The 5000-nt window shown below is 45.4% G+C and overlaps 3 non-coding genes across 3 annotated transcripts in view; all 3 read right to left on the bottom strand.

Annotated features, from left to right (window-relative positions):
* Positions 1 to 435, bottom strand: part of LOC135194682 (large subunit ribosomal RNA) — a 3975-nt gene extending 3540 nt beyond the window's left edge. The window contains exon 1 of the ribosomal RNA XR_010309908.1: positions 1 to 435. This exon is cut by the window's left edge and continues 3540 nt beyond it. This is a non-coding gene — a ribosomal RNA (large subunit ribosomal RNA).
* A 729-nt stretch (positions 436 to 1164) lies between these two features.
* Positions 1165 to 1321, bottom strand: LOC135194699 (5.8S ribosomal RNA). The gene has a single exon (XR_010309925.1). It is a non-coding gene; the product is annotated as a 5.8S ribosomal RNA (ribosomal RNA).
* A 442-nt stretch (positions 1322 to 1763) lies between these two features.
* On the bottom strand, positions 1764 to 3666 carry LOC135194720 (small subunit ribosomal RNA). The gene has a single exon (XR_010309945.1). It is a non-coding gene; the product is annotated as a small subunit ribosomal RNA (ribosomal RNA).
* Positions 3667 to 5000: the final 1334 nt, after the last annotated feature.

Here is a 5000-nt window from a genome sequence, read left to right on the forward strand (position 1 = left end):
TTACCCCTGAACGGTTTCACGTACTCTTGAACTCTCTCTTCAAAGTTCTTTTCAACTTTCCCTCACGGTACTTGTTCGCTATCGGTCTCGCGGTAATATTTAGCCTTAGATGGAGTTTACCACCCACTTAGGGCTGCACTCTCAAGCAACCCGACTCTGAGGAGCGTACCTCTCGCCGTCTCGCTCCGTCGCTACGGGCCTGGCACCCTCTACGGGAAAACGGCCCCGTTCAAGACGAACTTGGACAGGAGTGGCGACGACGAGAAAGCGATACCTCCCGAACACCACATCTCCCGCGATCGTTACAACCGCGGGATTCAGTGCTGGGCTATTTCCTGTTCGCTCGCCGCTACTAAGGAAATCCTGGTTAGTTTCTTTTCCTCCGCTTACTAATATGCTTAAATTCGGCGGGTGATCCTCCCTGATCTGAGGCCAACGATAAAAAAAACGAGGCAGACGCGATATCCGTCAACGCGACGGCGCCGCTTTCGTCGAGACGAGAGAGAATTTTCATTCCGGTCGTTCCGACGTCGGCGTCGACGCGCTCTTCGGACGTCGAGTCCGCCTACTCGATATACGAATGTTTCGATGTCATCACGTAAACTATGCGCGCGCGCGCGCTTTATGTACACTCGTATACAAACGTTCGTAACGATCGCGGAGCTTTTGTATTCGAAATTTTGACATTAGAAAATAAACGAAAGAAACGCACATACTCATCTCGAGACGAAGAGATCACCTAAACTCCGATTACCCCCTCTTCGAATTATCGAGAACAACTCAATGAAACGATCGAAAGGTCGGAGATGGGCGCTCCTCGTCTGGCGACGAGCGACGCTCTCAGTCTCTCTGACGTCGCATATAACGAAACTCCGTGACGTGAACGTACACACGAACGTATATAAAAAATATACATAATATAAATTATATATACACGCACGCATGTAAACGTAAACATACATACACATCGTCGTATTTGTTATATTTGAACGGACCGAGAACGAAATGCGTATATTAAGTATTATATTTAAACACGTAATAACGATCTCGAACGCGGATACCGTCATATGTTCGAGTCGAACGTCAAAGTCTTTTACTTCGGTTAAGACGTAAAGAGACGAGACATTAAACGTTCGAACAGTGTGGTTTATATTTTTATACAGCCGGCCCTCAGACAGGAGTGGTCCTGGATGTTTCTCCACGGACCGCAATGTGCGTTCGAAATGTCGATGTTCAAATGTGTCCTGCAGTTCACACTATGACGCGCAGTTAACTGCGTTCTTCATCGACCCGCGAGCCAAGTGATCCACCGTCCAGGGTAATGGTTTTGTTAATTTTTTTGTTAATAATTTCTACGATCACTCGAACGATTCTATACGCCAGAGCAGATATTAGTTAGTTTTTTATTTTTATTTTTTTTTTTTTTTTTTTGTTTTTTTCTCTTCTTTTTAGTATATAGAGAAAAATTCAAAAATTAAAAAAAAAAAAAAATAAAATAAAATAAAAAAAAAAAAAAAAGTACAAAACAAAAAAAAAAAAATATACATTTTATTTGAAGATGACGGATGTGCGTTAACACATCGTACTTTCCTCGAAATCGACATCGAAAAATATCAGTATAGGACGCGTTACACGACTCTCCGACTCGAGAACGAGAGAATCGCGTCCTCGCATCGAAACGACACATTCCGAACGTCGATTTTTGTGTTTTAGAATTTTATTATCGTTCATCATCGCACTCATTCGAGATAGATAATTTACGTTAATGATCCTTCCGCAGGTTCCCCTACGGAAACCTTGTTACGACTTTTACTTCCTCTAAATGATCAAGTTTGGTCAACTTCCCAGCAACGCCGACGGCCGTGAAGCCACCGCGTGTCGGTCCGAAGACCTCACTAAATCATTCAATCGGTAGTAGCGACGGGCGGTGTGTACAAAGGGCAGGGACGTAATCAACGCGAGCTTATGACTCGCGCTTACTAGGAATTCCTCGTTTATGGGGGATAATTGCAAACCCCAATCCCCAGCACGAAGGAGTTTCAACGGGTTGCCCGGGCCTCTAGGCCAGGGAGAACATGCTGATTCCTTCAGTGTAGCGCGCGTGCGGCCCAGGACATCTAAGGGCATCACAGACCTGTTATTGCTCAATCTCGTGCGGCTCGAAGCCGCCGGTCCCTCTAAGAAGAATTTTAATACGCCGCCAGTGAGTTGCTCGACCGAAATCGAGCACACCTAAATGACGACGCCTATTTAGCAGGCTAGAGTCTCGTTCGTTACCGGAATTAACCAGACAAATCGCTCCACCAACTAAGAACGGCCATGCACCACCACCCACCGAATCAAGAAAGAGCTATTAATCTGTCAATCCTTCCGGTGTCCGGGCCTGGTGAGATTTCCCGTGTTGAGTCAAATTAAGCCGCAGGCTCCACTCCTGGTGGTGCCCTTCCGTCAATTCCTTTAAGTTTCAGCTTTGCAACCATACTCCCCCCGGAGTCCAAAATCTTTGGTTTCCCGGAAGCTGCCCGCCGAGCCATTGTAGTAACGTCGGCGGATCGCTAGATGACATATTTACGGTTAGAACTAGGGCGGTATCTAATCGCCTTCGAACCTCTAACTTTCGTTCTTGATTGATGAAAACACCTTTGGCAAATGCTTTCGCTGATGTTCGTCTTGCGACGATCCAAGAATTTCACCTCTAACGTCGCAATACGAATGCCCCCAGTTATCCCTATTAATCATTACCTCGGAGTTCTGAAAACCAACAAAATAGAACCGAGATCATATTCTATTATTCCATGCACGAAATATTCAAGCGGCATTTTGAGCCCGCTTTGAGCACTCTAATTTGTTCAAAGTAAAATTGTCGGCCCATCTCGACACTCACTGAAGAGCACCGCGATAGGATTTTGATATTGAACCGGCGTTTTACCGCCGGCTCACCGACGATATGCTCCGCAGACGTGTCAGTATCACCGCGGATGCGGTGCACCGACAGCGCGGCGCACAAATGCAACTACGAGCTTTTTAACCGCAACAATTTTAGTATACGCTATTGGAGCTGGAATTACCGCGGCTGCTGGCACCAGACTTGCCCTCCAATTGTTCCTCGTTAAAATATTTAAAGTGTACTCATTCCGATTACGAGGCCTCGAAAGAGTCCCGTATCGTTATTTTTCGTCACTACCTCCCCGTGCCGGGAGTGGGTAATTTGCGCGCCTGCTGCCTTCCTTGGATGTGGTAGCCGTTTCTCAGGCTCCCTCTCCGGAATCGAACCCTGATTCCCCGTTACCCGTGACAACCATGGTAGTCGCAGAAACTACCATCGAAAGTTGATAAGGCAGACATTTGAAAGATGCGTCGCCGGTACTGGACCATGCGATCGGCAAAAGTTATCCAGATTCATCAAAATTAACGACTTCGGACGAGACGCCCTCCGTCGATTGGTTTTGATCTAATAAAAGCACTCATCCCATCACTGGTCAGAGTTCTGATTGCATGTATTAGCTCTAGAATTACCACAGTTATCCAAGTAACTGAGTAAGATCTAAGGAACCAAAACTGATATATTGAGCCATTCGCGGTATCGCCTTAATACGGCTTGCACTGAGACATGCATGGCTTAATCTTTGAGACAAGCATATAACTACTGGCAGGATCAACCAGGGAGCTAACATAGACTTGTTGAAGTCGTCAAACTCTCTTCTCGTTTCATATTCACATATAAAATACACACACACACGCGAGGCACGCACGCACGCACGCATGCATGCATGCACGCATGTATGTATGTACCATATACGCACAGTATGAAACGAGCGTCTTACCGTATCGTCAATCGCGTTAGACGCGATAGATTTTAACGGTTGACTCTTTTATAATTCAAACGAGACACTCGCTCGCGCGCGCGTTCGCGCGCTCCCCCGCGCTTTATATATTTATCGAGACGATATTTATATATCGCGACGGCGGCGGCGGCGGCGGCGGCGACGGCGGCGTCGTCACATAATGACACATCACGGTCACGAATTCGAACGTTCTAAACGAGATCGAGTTTATTTTAAAATAACACTTCGCACACGACGTGTACGTATGTATTGTTCAACGATTATTATCGTAAAACATTGGGATCGACGCCCGGTGTTTGAGTGATCGTACCGATACTCGGGTTATGTATTTTTTGTACATGATAAATGAAAAATAAAAAGAATTTTAGAAACGACCGTTTTCATGATATAATATCAAAATTATACACATTATACGAATACACTGAATCTTTTAAAAACTCTGGTCTCTAACACGTTTCCTTCTCATATGTGTCGTGTCACGACGTCGCACAGATCTACTACAATGAATCGACACTATTCCATGAGGATAGATTGTAGAGAAGAGCGCGACGACGACGACGATAAGAGGAAGCGCATGTGAGGCAGAGAGATTTACGTGCGTCCGTCGGTCGGCACAGTTTTACAGAACGAAAAAAAAAAAAAGAATCTTTTCATCATTTCCACGTGTCAGTGAATATTGTATGTTGTCCCCCCAGCGGTCGCGACGATTCGTACGTACATAGGTAATACTACGTGTAAAGTATAATATAACGCGATACGACGAATCGAGACGCCAGAGAGACGCAACAACGACGAGACGACGAAAGGAAACGATAATAAATTTTTATTTTTCGTTATACAAGAGTACTACTGTGATCGGTCACTTCGCGTCTCGCATCAAATTTCAATGTTCGACGTTCGAACCGTCACTACTCCATATATATGCCCGGCGACGAGTATGACATTCGGCTCGTCCGAACGGAATGTAATTTTTTTATTTTTTTTTTTTATGTTTCTCATATTTGATCCGATATCATAAGAGAACAAACCCCAGACACGCACCCCTAACCCCCCCCCCCCCCCAAACCCCCAACCCCCCCGCAACCCCCTCTGTATACCCCGAAACAAACATCCAAACCCGTATTATATATATATATCTCTATTATATATTTTGTT

This window comes from Vanessa tameamea, unplaced genomic scaffold (genome assembly GCF_037043105.1).
Source record: "Vanessa tameamea isolate UH-Manoa-2023 unplaced genomic scaffold, ilVanTame1 primary haplotype ctg00000038.1, whole genome shotgun sequence".
Classification (NCBI taxonomy): Eukaryota; Metazoa; Arthropoda; class Insecta; order Lepidoptera; family Nymphalidae; genus Vanessa; species Vanessa tameamea.